The 20862-nt window shown below is 41.4% G+C and overlaps 1 protein-coding gene across 3 annotated transcripts in view; it reads left to right on the top strand.

Moving 5' to 3' along the window:
* Positions 1-20862, top strand: part of ALDOB (aldolase, fructose-bisphosphate B) — an 88834-nt gene that overhangs the window by 55289 nt on the left and 12683 nt on the right. The window contains exon 1 of one of the 3 annotated variants that reach the window (XM_061426369.1): positions 18112-18217. The exons of the other annotated variants lie outside the window; for them this stretch is intronic. The gene's annotated coding sequence lies outside the window, so the exon portion shown is untranslated. Of the gene's footprint in view, positions 1-18111; positions 18218-20862 lie in introns of those variants that run through there. 3 annotated transcript variants of the gene reach the window in all.

The raw sequence follows: 20862 nt of genomic DNA, 5'->3' as shown, positions 1-20862 counted from the left end.
GGAATAGTATTGAGTAAAATCAGAAGCATTTGTTCCATTGTTAAATCAATAAAACTGTGGCCCTTGAATTTTTTCCATGTGCTAAGAGCAACTTCAGTTTCTACTTCTTTAATGGTTTTTCTATTTCTTCTTTATTTTAAATTTATTTATTTTTAATTGAAGAATAATTGCTTTACAGAATTGTGTTGGTCTATTTCTTCTTGAGTCAATTTTGTTATCATTCCAGTAATTGTCCATTTTAGTTAGGTTTTCAAATAAGTGGGCCAGAAGTTTCTTGATATCCTTGTTGTCTTTTTCATACCCTTTTGAAAATTCTTAACTTTGATGACGACAAGGAGAAGGCAAAATAAATCATCTTGGCAGAAGGTCTGTCATTTGCCTTTTCAAAGAATAAACTTATCTCGTTTCATTTGTTTCTGTGTTAGTCACTCAGTTGTGTCCAACTCTTTGGGATGCCATGGACTGTAGCCCACCAGGTTCCTCAGTCCATGGACTTCTCCAGGCAAGAATACTAGAGTGGGTTGCCATTCCCCTCTCCAGGGGATCTTCCTGACCCAGGGATTGAACCTGGGTCCTCCTGCATTGCAGGCAGATTCTTTACTGTCTGAGCTATCAGGGAAGTCATTTGTTTTATTTGTTTCTACTCATAGCCTTTCTTTAGATTTATTCTGGTTTCTTCTTTTTTTTAACTTTAGCTCAGTCTTTCTGCTATTTTAATATAAGTACTTCAGGTAAAACAATGTGCTACTTCAGTTGCCTCTGAAAATCTTTGATATAAATTATTTTCATTATTTAATTAAATATTTTCAGTTCACTTGTCTGCTTATCTTTTAAAGTGTGTTAGATATTGTATTCGGAGAAGGCAATGGCACCCCACTGCAGTACTCTTGCCTGGAAAATCCCATGGACGCAGGAGCCTGGTAGGCTGCAGTCCATGGGGTCACTAAGAGTCGGACACGACTGAGCGACTTCACTTTCACTTTTCACTTTCATGCATTGGAGAAGGAAATGGCAACTCACTCCAGTGTTCTTGCCTGGAGAATCCCAGGGACGGGGAGCCTGGTGGGCTGCCGTCTATGGGGTCGCACAGAGTCGGACACGACTGAAGTGACTTAGCAGCAGCAGCAGCAGCAGATATTGTATTTGAAACATTATGTGTGAAAAAAACTTGGAGCCTAAAATGAAGTTATCTTATTTTAGGAAAGGATTTTTAGTTTCCTTCTATCAGATGGGGGTGGGGGTGGTGCTGAGGCACTTCTATATCTCACTTGTTAAAAGGGGTTTTCCATTTCTTTTGTTAATGTCTTATTAGATAATTGACTACATCCACACACCCCTACTCTTCTATTACTCAAAAGTGCCTGCATATCTTCAGTTTATTTTGGAAGTGTGAGATGGTACCTATCTATATTTTTATCTATATATATTTTATATCTCTATCCAAGGATCTCTCCCAGCTTCTGTTCTTTACCTATAATATTCTGCTATGGTCACACATTTTATTGCACTTCTAAGGTTAATTCAGCTGACTGTGCTGGTGCCTAGAATTATGGTTACCCCAGTGGGACACGACTGAGCAACTAACACTCACTTTCATAAACTATAGTTCTTAGGAAACTGCCTGGAGACACATGGATTATATCGTTACTCATCCTCTTTTCTTGCACATCCGAGATTTGATTAAGAAAATATTTTCTGCTCTTGAGAAGGCAACATGCGTTCGATTCCAAGGCCAAATAGTCAAGTGGCTCCATTTGCTGAAGTCCTGCAAGTGGTGGCGCTAGCCGCCTCTGAAATCCAACACCCCATCCTGGGCCGCCGCCTGGGCCACCGCATCCTCCTGCGCCGCCTCGTGGCCGCTTGGCCAGCTTTGCGCGGGCTCCAGGACGCGCTCAGGGTCAGCGTGCTCCCTGTAAAATGACGGATCTCTGCACGCTTTGCCTCTCTTTATTGCCCCTTCGCCCCGATTCCGCCAGACCCAGCGACAGCCTCTACCACCACAAAAACAAGACCTAGCCCTGCACTCCGTGCCCACTCGGGCAAAGTTGCCTATGACAACTTTGTCACTAATTCATCCCAGGCAGCACCTCCTGCAGATGTCCTGTGGCCAGAGGTGGCTGAAAGTATCTGCTTCAGTGCTCTTTATCATTTTTTTTTTAATTTGGAGGATGCTTGCTTTACCATGTTGTGTTAGTTTCTGCCCTACAACAAGGTGAATCAGTCATAACTATATATATTTATCTCCCTCTTGAGTCTTCCCTCCCTCCCACTCCAGCCCTTTGGGTCCTCACAGAGCAGCCAGGTTGGGCTCCCTGTGTTATACAGCAGCTTCCCACTAGCTGTCTGTTTTATACATAGCAGTGTGCAGTATGTCAGTGCTAGTCTCTGAATTCGCCCCATCTTCTCCTTCTCCCATTATGTCCATAAGTCCATTCTCTCTCTCTGCATCTCCATTCTTGCCCTGCAAATAGGTTCATCCGTACCGTTTTTCTAGATTCCATATATGTGTTAATTTACAATATTTGTTTTTCTCTCTTTATCATTTTAATGCAGATTAAGATATATAATTTTCTAAAGAATGAATATCTCATATCTCAAACTAAAAAAGCAATATTACACTTAATGAAACACTGATAACTTTACTATGAAAAATAATAAGAAGCATACTATTACCACAAAATTTTAGCCTTTTTCTGTAAGTCATAGCTGAAAATGAATATACCAATTGTTAACTATTTCTACACAATATAATTTCTCTTATTTTAGATTTTTTTCAAGTAAAGACAGTCAACTGAAAAATAATTAGAACTAGTTATGGATGTAAAAAGGAGGTGAGTTATTAAAGAAAACTTTTCTATAATATATAGATTTTCTAACACCATTAATAAGTTAAAATATAATGAAAAATGTTCCACTGATAGAAACAACAACGAAAATCCCTAGGATACACTGAACAGGAAATGCAAAGGTCCAATTATCAAAAAAACTTCAAAACTTTAGTGAATTACAAAAATTAAGGTGTAAATGGAATGGTATATTGCTTTTCTTTATGGTAAACTTTAACAACCACCAATTACTTCCCTATTTGTTTATAATGTTAACATAATTGCAGTCAGGATGCCAAATTGAGGATTTCATGAAACCAGTCTAAAGTTTGTTTGGAAAATTAAAAGGTAAGAAGAGGCAAGAAATCTTTGAAGATTGTAGGGACATATTCTTTTAGATATTTAAATGTATCATAAGCTATAAAAATTAAAACAGTGTTGAGTAGTACAAGATAAACAAAAATGCATCAATGGAAAAATAGAAAGCATAATATATTTATGTGTGTGTTAATGCTGAGGATACATCTACAATTTATGTATTAATCAATGTTTTATGGGCAGTATTTCAAAAGAATGCTGAATTGTTTTAGAGACAGTATTGAGAGAACTGATTAATGTAGTGGAACTCTGCATTATGGCTGCCCGATATCTTTTGAATACCCTTCTGACAGTCTGATTATGTCTCACAACATAAGCAAGTCCTGCTTTTCTGAGAGAATCCATAAATCAGGCATATGACTTCGATTCTATTACTCCTCCCACCACTGACATCTGAGGTAGAAGGGAACCATGATGTAGAAGGGAGCATATTCAGAGAGACCCGTCTGGCAAGTGTGGTGTCAAAAATGTTTGCTCTTTCAGAGCACCATGTCAGAGTTGCAAGTGTCCCACTGAATCTTTTTTTTATTTTTTAAGTTTTTTGTTTGCTTGTTTTTGTTTTTTTGTTTGGTTTTGTTTTTTGCCAGAACTATCCTGTGGTGTGGTCAGGTATTTCTTCTGGATATATTGACCATGCTTGTCTTGTTCTAGGCTGTGTGGCCTACAAAGTCTAGTTCTTGGGCTCTCTCAAAGGTCTGTGAATTACCCAAAATCCAAATGTTGAAATCCTAACCTTCAATGTGACAGTCTCAGGAGGCGGGGACCCGGGGAGGTGATCAGGTCTTAAGGGTAGAGCCTTCAATGAATAGGATGAATGCCTTTATAAAAAGACAGGAGATAGCTCGTTTCACCTCTCTGCTGTCTGCCATGTCGGAAATCAATGAGAAGATACTCATCTGCAAACCAGGAAGTGGGTCCTCTGCAGACCTTGGATCTGCCCGGATCTACCTTTATCTTGGATTTCTCAGCCTCCAAAACTGTGAGGAAAATGTTTGTTGCTATTTAAGCTATTCAACCTATGCTATTTTAATTGCAACTCAAGTTAAGACAAGTAGAATCTGCTATTTGCAATTTAAGAACATGCACGGCTCACAATTTACTATTTGGGGAAAAATATATTTACATCCCTGCCTCATGCCATTCACAAAAATAAAATACACCTGGATTAAGAACTAAAATATTAAAAACCAAAATTAAAAAAACAAACATCAAAAACAAAAGCCCAGAGATAAAACTGAAAAGAAGTAGTAAACAAATTAGATTTAACTAACCACAATGGTCTGCCACTTTGTATGGGTAGATCAAAAATGTGTCTGTGAATGAACTAACAGACCATGAGAAATGGAAACCTGGCTAGTTAAGCAACGTCAGAACATTATAAGATAAAATTAAACTCATTACTCAGGAGAAGAACTAAATATTCTTAGGTCTCAGATCAGACAAGAATTTCTGTTTGAACTTCATAATGAACACAGTCTGTGATGAGATTTTATTGGACGATAACCAGAGAGTGAGTTACACTCTCTGTACTATTTTTGATGATGGCCCTCAGGCAAGTCACATGGCATTACATGGAAAGCACACTAATGCTATTTACCCAGAACAACTCCAGAAGCAAAGGTGTAGGACTGGGTGTGCAATGTACCTCTGATATCAACAACCTAGATAGACTACATATTCGTCAAAGAATCTCTTCCTAATATTTCTTTCAGGTGATCTTTTGATACATAATTAGGGGACTTGAGTCCAAGTTTATACTTCTTTATTATGTATATAAACAATCAAGATAGGTGTAGGATATTGGCTGTCAGTGGCCAAGAGAGACCCAGGCTATTTCTATAATTTTAAGGTTCCAGTAAATATATGGAAAATGTAGAAATGGCAGAGCTAGAGTTACCAAATCTGTGGTGTAATTTGAATGCATACATTCAGCAAATTAATGTTTTGAACACATATACAAAGAAATAACTATTGAGTAACTCATGTAGAGATAACATGTAAAGGAAATTTGAGGTCTTTCTTGAATGTGAAGCACAGCCCCTCCTGGCCTCTGGCACTGGTCCTGGTGAGAATTGAGGAATCTGTGGGCCTAAATAGCCCAATCTTTACTCAGCCTAGAACCACAGGTATGGAAGCAAATACAAAAACTGTTTTGTTCATTTTAAATGGAGGCAAGTATGCTAACTTGCTTTATCCTGTTGAACACTTTGCAATCCCATGCACTGTAGCCCCCCAGAGTGGGTTGCTATACCCTCCTCCAGGGGATCTTCCTTACCCAGGGATAGAACTCTTACCTCTTTTGCATTGACAGGCAGATTCTTTACCACTAGCACCACCTAGGAAGCCCCTTAAATAGGTGCCGGAGTGCAGTCTGTATGTTAATGGACATGTAGTTCTAATTTGGCTAGACTCCCTACTTGGCCAAGAGAAAAATCCCATTGATATATACCTAACTTAAAATATGGCTCTTCCTGGGTTTAACAGGAGGAATGTGGAGGAAGGTCAACCCTGTGTGGGCAGATTCTTACACCCAGTTTAAAGGAAGTGGAAGTCTATATAAAAAAAAAATACTAACTTAAAGTTCAGAATCATCCATATCTTCCCTTGCTTTTCTTCCTGGCATGATTAGCTCACAGAACCACCATCTGTCCTGGTCACGTCTAGCTCGAGAAAATGAATTTACATCATCCGGATCCAAAGGAACGCTAGTCCTTTGTTAATTCTTCCCTGGTGTTTTCCGATTCTGTTTCACTGCCACAGTCACAGGGAAGAAGGGAGGCGGGGGAGGAGGGGAGAACGGGACCACGCAAAGATTGCTTCTCTCAACCCGGCGCCCACGTTGTCCCCACATCCACGACATGCCCCAGAAGTTCTGTGTCAGAGCTGGAGACTTAGCACAGACCCAACTCTGATCGCATGCGCTGTTTCGGTTCTTCTCTCAGAGAGATAACATTCCTTTGAACTCGCCAGCAAGGGCTTGCCAGTCTCTTGCCCCACACCACACACCCTTGGAATAGCCTTAAGAGAGAACTCAAAATTGTGACCTAACACGAAGGAAGGTGTTTTAAGGAAGGTTCCTTTAAGGAAGGTGCACCATATAAGAGGAAGTCTCAGGGTTCCTGAGTTCGCCTCACGAGGGGAGTAGATGGTGCGTCGATAGCGCAAGTGGATTTGTTTGGAGATAGAATGTTTGGAGATGAGTTGAGGGGCCACTGCTTCAGTTGGTAGAGCAGGAACAATCCACACTTCCAAGGGCAGTCTGTGAGGGAAGAAGTGAGGAGGAGCATGGGAGGTGGGGGAAAGGACACTGCAGCATCTTACATCTGGTGGGTGTTTCAGAAGGCTCTTGGAAGGAGGGGTGGCTAATGCTCAATTTTAAATTGTTCTGTGGCCGCCATGTAATTCCCATTTCCACAAACCTTTAGTGATGTCTGCTGTTAAACGAATTCGACAAGAAGGCCATAAGACAACTTCCTTGGCTTCCACCTGTGCTCTATAAAAGCGGTTCCCCAGCTTCCTTCTACAAAGCACTTCTAATCAGTTGGCATTGCTCAAGTAAATTCTCATATTTTTAATACTCCTCAGTTTATCTTTTAACATTACCAGAGAACTTTGTGAGAGTGAACTTTGTGTCTTTGCTTTTTTGTGGGAGTCTAATGAAGGAGTCGCTCAGTCACGTCCGACTCTTGGAGAAGGCAATGGCAACCCACTCCAGTACTCTTGCCTGGAAAATCCCATGGACAGAGGAGCCTGGTAGGCTGTGGTCCATGGGATCGCTAGGAGTTGGACACAACTGAGCGACTTCACTTTATTTTTTCACTTTCACGCATTGGAGAAGGAAATGGCAACCCACTCCAGGGTTCTTGCCTGGAGAATCCCAGGGACGGGGGAGCCTGGTGGGCTGCCGTCTATGGGGTCACACAGAGTCGGACACAACTGAAGTGACTTAGCAGCAGCAGCAGCAGCAATGAAGGAGTGGAATTTCCCATCTGGGTCACCAAGGCTTGGACAGAACTGGTGCCCCGGGGCTGGCAGAATGACTCCTGTGCTTGGCTGAACTATCAGTGAAAGGAGAAGCTCTGAGCCAGAGTGACCTTAATAATTTCCAAGAGATCCCCTGAGAAATTTCCTCAAATTGGAGGAAGGCGTTGGGCTTTTTGGAGGTTGTAGAATGGAGGTTTGAGCCAAGCATATGTGGATCTAAAAAGGCAAGGAGAAGGACTCCCTGGCAGCCAATGGTTAAAACTCTGTGTTTCCAGTGTAGGGGCAAGAGTTCAATCCCTGGTTGGGGAACTAGTCCTGCATTCTGGGCAGTACAAACCCCACCTCCAACCCCATCACCACCACCACCACACACACATACAGACACACACACACACAAAAGGTGTACAGAGCTGAAATCTGAGTTATATACATCTATTTGTGGTCTTGCATTCTCTTTCCTGCTAGATCCTAAAGGGACCTTCTCTTTTGCAGAACCACTATAGACTGCTAACCTCTTAGGTCTGAGATGGATATGGGAGAAGTTATAAGGGAAAAAAGATCCTAGAGACAAGTGCCTTAGTGGTTGGAGAGAGGAAAGGACATGGGAAAAATGCTAACTTTACCTACACACATTTGAACAAGAGCACTAGCAAGAGGTAATCGTGTTTTCTCTAACCATGGCATTCTAGAATATAATTATTTGTGATAAGTGACTGCCTTTTTTCTTCCTAGTTTTTTAAGTGACAGCTTTAACAGTCCTTCCTAGGATCAAAGAGCTCTGTTCTCACTTGGCAAATGATCGAAGGAGAGGCAATAAAATGAGAGACAGAAGAGGGTAGGCCCCGGACAGGACACAGATTTTTAAAAGGGTGAATATTCCCCTTATTCCTCCCTACAAAGAAACCAGGGCATCCACTGCCTGGTCATGATCATTCGGCACACAGCCTCCTCTCCTGGGGTGCCAGTCATTGGATGAGGACCTCCCTGGGCTCCCTGCCACAGAGATAATATGTTCCAGTCTGTTATTTTCACCTTCAACTGGCAGCCCAGTGGGTCCTAGCATGTTTAAGAGTCAGCTGTGCCACAGAGGACAGGCATGCCATGGCCATGAGGCAGGCCAGTCATGTATGGTGAACGGTGCAGCACAGGAGTGCTGATGAAGTCAGCTTGGCTGCCTGCCTGGCAGGTGGACCCTTCCTGCCACCCAGTCTGCTTCTAAGTCTGGAAGCCTGGGTGCATAGCCTTCTCTCTTTGTCTTGTCTCCTTCGTTCCCCTTTATACTTTCCACACATAATATTGCCATTTTCTTCAGTGTCCTCTCACCTGTTTCAACCTCTCTTCATCTTTTCCAATGGATAAGTCATTCTTCTTTCCATTGCATAATGGGTGAAAAAAGTTATTCCATCTGCAGCTCTCCACCACTTTCTGAGAGGGTACCTCTTCTTGGGTGTAGGTATGCAACTTTTGAGATGGACTCAGCATCCAGCTTAGTTTTTCTGCATAGTAAATGGAGAAAGCTTATGAGAGTGGGAGTGAGATAGAAGAATTCAGGATGAAAGGCACAGGAGATGGTGAGATTGAGTGCTGTGGGAGCAAACATTTTGGAACAACTCCTCTTTAGTGATAGAAAGAGAGAAGGGAATTTGGAGAATGTGGGGAGGAGAAAGAATGATTATGCTGACAGCAATATCTGCTATTTATCCAGTACTTGATTTTTGTTAGGCATTATACTTAGCTCCTTTTGTTCATTATTCAATCCAATCCTCCAACAATGTTGTAGGCTAAGTTTTATTATCCTTTTGCTGCTGAGGAAACCAAGGCTCAGCAAAGTTAGAGAACTTGCTCAAAGTAACACAGCCAGGAAGCTGTGAAATTCAGTGCAAGTTCCAGCTGACTTCAGAGTTCAAATTCATAATGACTAAAATATATTGACTCGCCAAGAAAATATATGACTGGACCTTCAGAAAGGCAGAATGTTGAGCTTATAAGTGACTAGATTTATTACCTGGGAAGCTCAGTGACCCTCTTCTGCCTTTCTGTGAGAGGGTAGGTGGCACTGAGGTGGCCACTAAGCCACTGACTGGCCTGCCGTCTGCATATGCTGGTTGGCTGCCTGCCCCTCAGTGTCTGGGCCTTTTGTTCAGCTTTCATGGAAAATGTGATGCTGGATCTGGTCAGCCTGGCACTTTTCATTCCAAAAGAATGCTGAGGTGGAATAAAACAAACCCAAAGAGCAGGCGAATAAGAGACAAAGGATTAGAACCAACCAGTTTCTTTCATACACAGCAGTATTTTGAGAAACTCTAGTCAATAAATAACCCATTTCAACAATACTTCCCCAAAGAAAACTTTCCGTGGCTTTATTCAAGTTTCTCATCTTGCTGTTTAAAACCATTTCCTTTGTTTTAGGACCACTGTGTGCGTAAAACACATGCAATTTCAGGGGACAAGACCTCGGAATATTAGAGCTAGAAGCAACCCCCTCCTTCACTGTGCAGATCATAAGCGCAAGGTCCCAGGATGACTTTAGAGTCACAGATCTATATCTCAGTCCTTTCCCTGATGCTTTACTAATGGTGTAATAGCTCTTAAGCCAGAGACAGGATCAACTCTCTCCCCTAAAACTCTGCCTACCCTGGTGATGGATGTAGTGGGGATTAAATGAAGTGTTCTACCTGAAGTGCCTAGAAAAGGTCCTGTAAGAAGTAAATGCTCAACAAATGCCTGTGCCCTTTCTTGGGCCATGTTATTCATCTATTCAGGGTAGAGCTAAGGCCAGAACCTTGTTTTCTGATTCTCCACTGTGTGTGTGTGTGTGTACATGCTGCAGAGCAGTGTAATGTCTGCTTCCATGAAGTAACGTGATTTATTACCCTTTCTAATTCTATTCAGTTCAGTTCAGTTGCTCAGTCGTGTCCGACTCTTTGCAACCCCATGAATCACAGCACACCAGGCCTCCCTGTCCATCACCAACTCCCGGAGTTCATCTAGACTCACGTTCATCGAGTCAGTGATGCCATCCAGCCATCTCATCCTCTGTCGTCCCCTTCTCCTCCTGCCCCCAATCCCTCCCAGCATCAGAGTTTTTTCCAATGAGTCAGCTCTTCCCATGAGGTGGCCAAAGTACTGGAGTTTCAGCTTTAACACCATTCCTTCCAAAGAAATCCCAGGGCTGATCTCTTTTAGAATGGACTGGTTGGATCTCCTTGCAGTCCAAGGGACTCTCAAAAGTCTTCTCCAATACCACACTTCAAAAGCATCAATTCTTCGGTGCTCAGCTTTCTTCACAGTCCAACTTTCACATCCATACATGACCACTGGAAAAACCATAGCCTTGACTAGATGGACCTTTGTTGGCAAAATAGTGTCTCTGCTTTTCAATATGCTATCTAGGTTGCTCATAACTTACCTCCCAAGGAGTAAGCATCTTTTAATTTCATGGCTGCAGCCACCATCTGCAGTGATTTTGGAGCCCCCCCAAAATAAAGTCTGACACTGTTTCCACTGTTTCCCCATCTATTTCCCATGAAGTGATGGGACCAGATGCCATGATCTTAGTTTTCTGAATGTTGAGCTTTAAGCCAACTTTTTCACTCTCCTCTTTCACTTTCATCAAGAGGCTTTTTAGTTCCTCTTCACTTTCTGGCATAAGGGTGGTGTCATCTGCATATCTGAGGTGATTGATATTTTTCCCAGCAATCTTGATTCCAGCTTGTGCTTCTTCCAGCCCAGCGTTTCTCATGATGTGGTTATGATATTCCAAGCACTTATTTAGATGTTATTGTTCAACAATAGTGCAACAAAATGGTAAAGTTGGTAGACAGGGATAGTATCACTGGATCCACTTTCCACATCAGGGAAGGCAGACTGGGAGAACGTGATTTCCTTCAGTCCCGTGGCTAGTCAGGGGTGCAGTTAGATCACTAGGTAGTTTTATTAAAGAGATAAGAGAGAGTGAAAGAAATACTAAGCTGGAGGTCATAAATGACATAAGTGACTGATAATTCTGATTAGATAGTGAGAGAAAAAATGGACTTTGAGATGATTGAGCAAAAGACCAAGAGAAAACACTGACAAAGCAGTAAACAACCCCCTGTGAGGGACTGGGGGAAAGTAACAGTGGTGGTCACTGCTGACCAGAGTAACTTTCCTATCAGATAAGTACTGGTTGCTCAGCAGTTCTGAAATTCTTCAGCCCATTCTTTCCAACTCACTTTGCCTCTACAGCATCCTAACTGCACAAACACTCTTCTTCAGACAAGAAAATGGAAAACTATTTTAAAAAATCACATTTCAATTTCAATTTTACTCTCTAGTTCAAGGTAGTGGTATTCTAAACCCTAGAATTTGGATTGCTTTAAATTTATTCATCTGAGATATATGAACATACACAGGTACTCCAGTCTTCCTAAAATGCACAGAGTTCACAGAGTCGGAAGCGACTTAGCAGCAGCAGCAGCAGCATCAAGCATGATAATGATACAGAAAAAATTCACCATGAGAAAATGAAAGATGATCCCTGACTCTTCCATCCCCACATCTGCTGCACCCAATGGCTCTTGACCTGGGCTTCATTCTGGTGCTCTGAGTTTATACCCTCAGATTCTGACCTTTTTGAAAACCCACCACATGTCTTTCACAAGCTGACCTGTAATACTCTGAATATACCAAATATCATTGGATTGTACACTTTAAACAGGTGAATTGTATGGCATGTGAATTCTCTTTCAATCAAGTCGTTACATTAATAAAGGGACCATAAAAGAATTGAAAGCACAATCTTAGATATGTGCACACCCATTTTAATAGCAGCATTATTCAAAATAGCCAAAAGGTGAAAGCAGCTCAAGTGTCCAGAGACCAATGAATAGAAGAGCAAAATGTGATATCTATACTTATCTGTGTCTATATCTATAATCTGTATCTATAAGTGTGTTATACGATATGTATACATACACTGGGATATTATGCAGCCTTTAAAAATTAAAAAAACAATATTTTTGGCTGTGTTGAGTCTTCGTTACTGTGCGTGGGCTTTTTCTAATTGCAGAGAGCAGGGGCTACTCTCTCATTGCAGTTTTTGGGCTTCTCTTTGCAGTGGCTTCTTTTGTCACAGATCACAGACTCTAGAGCATCAGGTCTTCAGTAGTCATGGCGCGTGGGCTCAGTAGTTTTGGAGCATGGAGTTAGTTGCCTTGTGGTATGTGGAATCTTACTGGAGCAGGGATTGAACCTATATCCTCTGCATTGGCAGACAGACTCTCAACCACTGAACCACCAGGGAAGTCCTATACAGCCTTTAAAAAGAAGGAAAACCTGACATGTGCTACAACATGGATGAAACTTGAGGGTATTATACTAAGTGAATAAACCAGTCACAAAAACACAAAACTAAATCATTCCACTTGTATAAGATACCTAGAGTAAATTCAGAGCCAAGGGGTAGAAAGGTAGTTTCCAGGGGCTGTAGCGGGAGAAGTGGAAAATGGTTGTCTAATGGATACAAAGTATTAGTTTTGTAAGATGAGAAGAGTTCTATAGATTGGATACACAGCAGTGTGAACGTATGGAACACTAATGAGCACTACTGCACACTTAAAAATGGTTAAGATGCTATATTTTATATTATGTGTGTTTTACCACACTTTTTAAAAAGGGGAGACGGGGCTGTGGTTCATGTGTACCGTTTAAGGGGAGCTACAGCCTGGTTGCCTGTGAAATTCCAGTAAACAATGATAGAACTTTCAGAATCTAATATAGTTTTAGAAGAAAGTAATGGTCATGTTCTACCCCTTAATGGTTTCAAAGTTCTCAGAGATAGGAATTATAAGACAGTTACTCTAGACTTTTCTGACATTGATAGGAAAGGATTCATATATTTATTAATTCATTTATTCACAAACATTGAGTGTGTGCCTACTGTGTTTTAGGCTTGGTGCCGATTGCTGGGAAGACAGCGTCAAGGTGTCACTGCCCCAACCCACATAGGTTCTACAGTCTGATGGGCTGAATCAATTGATACGGAACATGACTTGTAAAAGTCCAGAATGCCTAGGCTTTTCATTTGCGTATTTTATAGAGTCTCTCATGAACACTGTGGTAACAGCCACCACTACAACTATCTCTTGATACTTTCATATACATTTTCGTACTACTTGGTTTGATTGGATTCTGACCTCAACCTGCTCCTCCCACCTCTTCAATAATAAAGTTTCTTGAGAACAGGCCAGTCTTATTCATTTTATATTTGCTACAAACGTGTATCCTCTACAAAAAGTCCCTATAGTGATCAAAGTTCTATTCACCCAGAACCTCAATAACAATTTTGTGAACTAAACAATTTTGAGGTAACAAACACTGCCCTGTCACTGTGACCAAAATAGTGACTGCTGCTTTCAGGGTCCTGGAACCATCCCAGCCACCAAAGCGGATTGTTATACATAAGGAAATGTCTGTCCTACAAATTAGGAAAGATGTTTTAAAATATGTTGAGGGACTTCCCTGGCGGTCCAGTGACTGGGACTTCGCACTCCCAATGCAAGGGCCCAGGTTGATCCCTGGTCAGGGAACTGGATCCCACATGGCGTACCTAAGAGTTCGAGTGCCACAGCTTAAGGTCCCTCATGCTGCAACCAACACCTGGCACAGACAAATTAAAAAAAAAAAATTGTGTTGATCCATCCCCGGTTCTTCCTTGCATTGTGAAGATTTGGCCCCATTTTACAAAAGTTCTTTTTCTGTGACATTACTAATCCTACAGTGAGTATAACCTGAGAAACACGAGATTTATTTGCATGTGCAAGTTTGTAGACCTAGACCTCATATTATACATGAACTCATTTAACTCATGTAAAATCTTATTCAGGCTAGAAGTATCCAGAGTGGGGCAAAGAGTGAAAGAAATTAGGCAGTTGTTGGAGGTTTTGAAAGTAATGATCTGGAATGATGCCATCTTATTATTGCCTATGAGAAGAGTCTGCAGTCAGAGGCCTCTAAATCAGAATTATACATTCAGATCCAGTTATTTAGTGAAATAACTGTACTAAATTCCTAGTTGTATGCTGTTTCATTCATCTTCATAATCAGTTTCTGATGGAGGCATTACCAGCTTATCTTACAGATGGTGAAACTGAGGACTAATGAGATTGGGAGATTCCAGAATGTTTCACTGCCTCCAAGTTCACATATCATGACATCTCAATTTTAATATTTTACTGAGGTAAGAGACTTAAAAAAACTGTAAATAGTCTCTGTTGCTCAGGAGTTGCTGGTTCTATAAGATCCAGTAAGCATCACTCTTGCTTTCCTGAACTTTGAGCTTCAGTTGCACGTCAGACTGTGGAGGTGGCCAAATGCTGATGCCATGGAGCAGCAGCAGGCGGCACCACTCAGGGGCAGATGAATTCATACGCCTCCGACATGCCTGGCCAGTCTGCTGTTCACGTGAAGCGATACTCAGCAGATCAGGGCCACCTTGGTCTGCAAACGCAAGTCATTCTTCCCTGATTAATGCAGATTTAATGTCCAAGGTTACAAACTGCTGGGAGGTGGAGAGGGAGAGAGCAAATCTCTGCAGTTTGAGGTCACCAAAACGTAAGCAGCTCGCCCTGACTTGAAGTGAGACAGGTACTCCATGTACCTTTCCTGTGACTTATGGCAAGTTACCTAATCTCTCTGAGCCAGAGTTTCCTTGTCCAGAAAGTGGGGCTAATAAACCTTTCTTCAGAGAGGTGCTAGATTAGAGAGCATACATCAAAAAAATCAAGTGCATCATAAAACTTCAAAAAAGAGCTATTATTATTGTTATCGTTGTCATTATTACAACAAAAATAATTATCCTAGTAGCCTGTGGGAAATTATTTCTACCATAAATTTCTCAGTGGGTAAAATGTTCCTATCACAGTTCTGACCACCCCGGCCCTGATGCCCAACAACTATTACTAAGCCCACTCTCTATTCTTTCGTCATCATCCACCTCTTATTCCTCCTTTCTCCTCTGACAAAAGTCAAACTTGATGAAACTTCATATGTCTCCAGATCAATCATCCTAATCTGACAAGTCAAGTACCAGGTGTTTGAATGAGCACAAGAAAGTGTGCCTTAGGGAGGCCGGTGAAGTCAGGAGCACTGATGGGAACTTTCCATGGTTTCAGATCAGATCAGATCAGATCAGTCGCTCAGTCGTGTCTGACTCTTTGTGACCCCATGAATCACAGCACGCCAGGCCTCCCTGTCCATCACCAACTCCCGGAGTTCACTGAGACTCACGTTCATCGAGTCAGTGATGCCATCCAGCCATCTCATCCTCTGTCGTCCCCTTCTCCTCCTGCCCCCAATCCCTCCCAGCATCAGAGTCTTTTCCAATGAGTCAACTCTTCCCATGAGGTGGCCAAAGTACTGGAGTTTCAGCTTTAGCATCATTCCTTCCAAAGAAATCCCAGGGCTGATCTCCTTCAGAATGGACTGGTTGGATCTCCTTGCAGTCCAAGGGACTCTCAAGAGTCTTCTCCAACACCACAGTTCAAAAGCATCAATTCTTTGGCGCTCAGCCTTCTTCACAGACCAACTCTCACATCCATACATGACCACTGGAAAAACCATAGCCTTGACTAGACGAACCTTTGTTGGCAAAGTAATGTCTCTGCTTTTGAATATGCTATCTAGGTTGGTCATAACTTTCCTTCCAAGGAGTAAGCGTCTTTTAATTTCATGGCTGCAGTCACCATCTGTAGTGATTTTGGAGCCCAGAAAAATAAAGTCTGACACTGTTTCCACTGTTTCCCTATCTATTCCCCATGAAGTAGTGGGACCCGATGACATGATCTTCGTTTTCTGAATGTTGAGCTTTAAGCCAACTTTTTCACTCTCCACTTTCACTTTCATCAAGAGGCTTTTGAGTTCCTCTTCACTTTCTGCCATAAGGGTGGTGTCATCTGCATATCTGTGGTTATTGATATTTCTCCCGGCAATCTTGATTCCAGCTTGTGCTTCTTCCAGTCCAGCGTTTCTCATGATGTACTCTGCATATCAGTTAAATAAACAGGGTGACAATATACAGCCTTGACGAACTCCTTTTCCTATTTGGAACCAGTCTGTTGTTCCATGTCCAGCTCTAACTGTTGCTTCCTGACCTGCATACAGATTTCTCAAGAGGCAGATCAGGTGGTCTGGTATTCCCATCTCTTTCAGAATTTTCCACAGTTTATTGTGATCCACACAGTCAAAGGCTTTGGAATAGTCAATAAAGCAGAAAGAGACATTTTTCTGGAACTCTCTTGCTTTTTCTATGATCCAGCGGATGTTGGCAATTTGATCTCTGGTTCCTCTGCCTTTTCTAAAACCAGCTTGAACATCAGGAAGTTCACGGTTCACATATTGCTGAAGCCTGGCTTGGAGAATTTTGAGCATTACTTTACTAGCGTGTGAGATGAGTGCAATTGTGCGGTAGTATGAGCATTCTTTGGCATTGCCTTTCTTTGGGATTGGAATGAAAACTGACCTTTTCCAGTCCTGTGGCCACTGCTGAGTTTTCCAAATTTGCTGGCATATTGAGTGCAGCACTTTCACAGCATCATCTTTCAGGATTTGAAATAGCTCAACTGGAATTCCATCACCTCCACTAGCTTTGTTCGTAGTGATGCTTTCTAAGGCCCACTTGACTTCACATTCCAGGATGTCTGGCTCTATGTCAGTGATCACACCATTGTGATTGTCTGGGTCGTGAAGATCTTTTTGTACAGTTCTTCTGTGTATTCTTGCCATCTCTTCTTAATATCTTCTGCTTCTGTTAGGTCCATACCATTTCTGTCCTCTGTTATCCTTAGGACAGGCCTTGGCCAAACTTCCCTAGACAAATGAGCCTCAAATTTGTGTTTTAAACATTTCAGTTTCCCTCAATATTCACATTCAGTGTGTAACACTTTCCACCTTTAGAGCTGTCTGAGCCTAAACTCTACACCCAATGGTCTGCTTCTTTTTCCTTTATTTCATGGATATTTCCCTCACTATAGTATTGTACTGTATACCATAGAGCACTTTGGTTTTGATGGTTTTTTCCCTCCTATGTTATGAGTTATTTCAAAGGAGAATGTTTCTGAGAAATATACTTTTCCTGTGATCATGGTCATTGCATTATTTTTAGATTTTCCTACAAATTTTGCCTCTTTCATTATTTGCCTTAGGAAGCATACACTATTTTTATTTGCCTTCTCTTGAATTAGATTTGGGTTTAATGCTCAGAGGAAAAGAAAACCCTGTAGAATGAACTAGTCCTCAAGACAGTGCTGTAACTAGGGGAGCTGATGGCTTACATCAATCACTTTGAGTTTTATTCTAGTTTTTACCAACTTTAAAGACAAAAATATAAAGGTTGAGAGAGAATGAGACTAAAGTAAAGAGACATTGTGTTCTGACATTAAAAGCATCGGGGAGCCTAGTTTGGTTTGAGGCGCTGGGAAGGATCTTTGAGTATCTCCTATATGCAGGCACTTTACAGACTCACTTAATGCTCTTGTGAAGTTCAGATTCCACTTTACAGAGGAGGAAATTCAGGCTCAGAGAAGTGAAAATAACCTTGACCAAGGTCATGTGTGTAGTAAGTGCTGGAGCTGAGCTACATGCTTCCCAGTTTTCCTTGGTGGACTCCAGAGCCCAGTCATCTACTCGGTGCATGACTGCTCCTCATCGATTGTCTGTGTCTCCTAATTTGTAAAATAGAGAATCCGGATTGAGAACTACGAGGTCTCCAGATGTCCCTTATAGTGTTAACACTCTGAGTATAGAGGGTGTGTGAGCATGATTAGAAGGATTGGCTGTTTATGAGCCAATCAGAGTTATTGGTTAAACACCTCTCTACCAGGCCAAGGTGGGAAGGAGAGGGTAAAAGTTAGAAAAGAAAAAAAAACAACCAACAAGCCAACTTGGGTGAGAAGTCTATAAAAACTGGGTGTTGCAAAAGTTCATCCTATTTGGCAGCTGCTGCCTCATCCACAGCTTCTGATAGATCCAAGAGGACTCTCCTCTCTCAAACTGTAAGTAAAGAACCTCCTTTGTCTACCTGGAGAATACCAGGGAGTCAGAGGTTAGTGATAGCACTAAGCACAGAGAGGAACGTTTGTTGGCTTTTGTTTTCAGGAAAAGTGTGATGGTGGCTGAAAGCGTGGTGATCTGTTGAAATGATTGTTTTCCTCTCTACCCATCCTGGTAGATCCGGACCTATCCAGTTACCAGCAGTCCCTGTAAGAGGGCCCTTTTGAGTCTTTGGCTTAGGGAAAACAGAGTGAATTTTCTGCTTACCAAGGTCTCATGCCAACTTTTTAAAAAGTGTGTAGGAAGTTGTTTACATTATATGATTAAGAAAAAATAAAGGCAAGTTTCAGAAAAGTGTGCAATACATAATGTCATTCTTTTTTAAATTAAACAAAAATGGTATGCACACATACTGTTTATGGGTCTATATACGCAGAGAATAACCGCACTGAGCTTACTCCTAGGGAATGAAATAGGGTGGGGTGACTCTCATAGGTCACTTTATGTTTTTTTTTAATGTTTTATTTCTCAGTGAATAAGTTTATATATTCTATTATAGTGAATTTTCCTATTTGGTTAGATTCTACTCAGTTTTTGAAATGCCTGCTCATTTCTGCTCCCTGCATAACAACTGCCTATTGCAATGATTTATTTACATATTTATCTCCTTATGTAATTTTCTTCATTCTCTTCCCACACCTATTAAAACTTGCACTGAAGTTTCTTTGTCACAGAAATGAACTCTTGGCTTGTTTTTCCCTTCATCTGCACCCACAGCTCAAATGAGAAAATGGAACAGGCATCACGGAGCATAGTCGTCCTTTGATTATGAATTGTCAAACATTTCCCTTATTTGATACTTTCTATAACATTTCCTACTATAGAAAACATATGAAAATCCTACAGCTTGAGATATTTAAAATCAAAAGCTGCTGATGTATTTTGCCATATTTGTTCTACTATCTGAAGAACAGGCATGTTGTGAGGATATGTTGCCTTTTAAAATAAACTTCTCTTTAAATAGTTGGGGCTTCCCCAGTCACTCAGATGGTAAAGAATCTGCATGCAATGTGGGAGACTCAGGTTCCATCCCTGGGTCTAGGTGATTATAGGTACCTAGAGTTCCATTAGCTGATGTGGATCCAGCAGGGGCTCCTGCTCTCCTGCCACCATCATTTGAAGCAAGGTTCATCTGCAGACAATCCAGGCCCAGGCTAGACATGAGGTGCTGGGTTAGGGAACAGAATATAGTTGCTATAAATCTAGGGTTCCTTTGGTTTAGGTGTCAGTTTAGAGGAAAGAGCAACATTCAGGTCTCTTTGTGAGCTGCTCCACATGTGTTCAAAGGCACCAGGGATCAGGCTGCTTTAGAGCATCTCACTGGACTTGTCACTATGGAATCAGATACGTAACAAAGCTGTGGGCATGTTCCTGCATCTGTATGTGAAAGTGCCAAATGCAGTGCCTGACAATCATGGGCTTCCAGTGAATAAGCCCCTCACGTCTTCCTGAAAATCCACCTGCCGTGTACATGGAGAAGCAAATGAATTCTCTACACCCTTATATTCTCCAGGAGTTAAATATTGATATTTTACACATTATTATATTTTCAGAGAGTCTCTTTAAAGAAGGCAGAAAGAACTATATAACAGGGTTTCATCTGTTATTCTGCTGAAGAAGGATTGGAAAAAGAATTCCAAGTCATAAGCCAGTAGAATGTGAATTACAGTCCTAAAACATCACAACTTAGAAGGGGTATCAGACACATTCTTCCTGGGCCTGAATTTCCTCATCTCTAAAGTTAGCAAGGTTGATACAGATACCTCTGAGTTCACCTGTAGCTCTGTTTTCTGTAGTTACCTTTTATTCATGTACGTTTGTGCTCGCAACCTTCTCCCAGATTTGCATATGTATTACCTGATAATATGGGGCTTCCCTGGTGGCTCAGGTAAAGAACCTGCCTGCAATGCAGGAGACCCAGGTTTGATCCCTGGGTCAGGAAGATCCCCTAGAGAAGGGAATGGCAACCCACTATAGTATTCTTGCCTGAAGAATTCCACGGACAGAGGTACAGCCCATGGGTTCACTAAAAGTCAGACATGACTGACCAAGTAACACTTTCATTTATACCTGTTAATATGTTATGTTTAGTAAATAATGTAATATATAAAATTATTCACTGAGAAATAAAACATTAAAAAAAAACATAAAGTGACCTATGAGAGTCACCCCACCCTATTTCATTCCCCAGGAGTAAGCTCAGTGTGGTTATTCTCTGCGTATATAGACCCATAAACAGTATGTGTGCATACCATTTTTGTTTAATTTAAAAAAGAGTGACATTATGTATTGCACACTTTTCTGAAACTTGCCTTTATTTTTTCTTAATCATATAATGTAAACAACTTCCTACACACTTTTAAAAATGTTGGCATGAGACCTTAGTAAGCAGAAGCTGAGGGACACAGAAATCATTCTCTATCATTACCCACTTCCAGCTGGCCTCCTCTCATCGAGTGGTGAACATTAGCCTGTGACCCTGTTTTATGATTAACAGAGAAGCAATATTTGTGCTGATGTGGTACAGAACTTTAATCCCTCTGTAGAAGTTTAACTTCTCGTAAACAGTATTGGTTCGATTTGACCT

This window comes from Bos javanicus, chromosome 8, assembly GCF_032452875.1.
Source record: "Bos javanicus breed banteng chromosome 8, ARS-OSU_banteng_1.0, whole genome shotgun sequence".
Taxonomy (NCBI): Eukaryota; Metazoa; Chordata; class Mammalia; order Artiodactyla; family Bovidae; genus Bos; species Bos javanicus.
The sequence above is the reverse complement of the archived record's forward strand: the minus strand, read 5'-3'. Positions and strand labels throughout refer to the sequence as shown.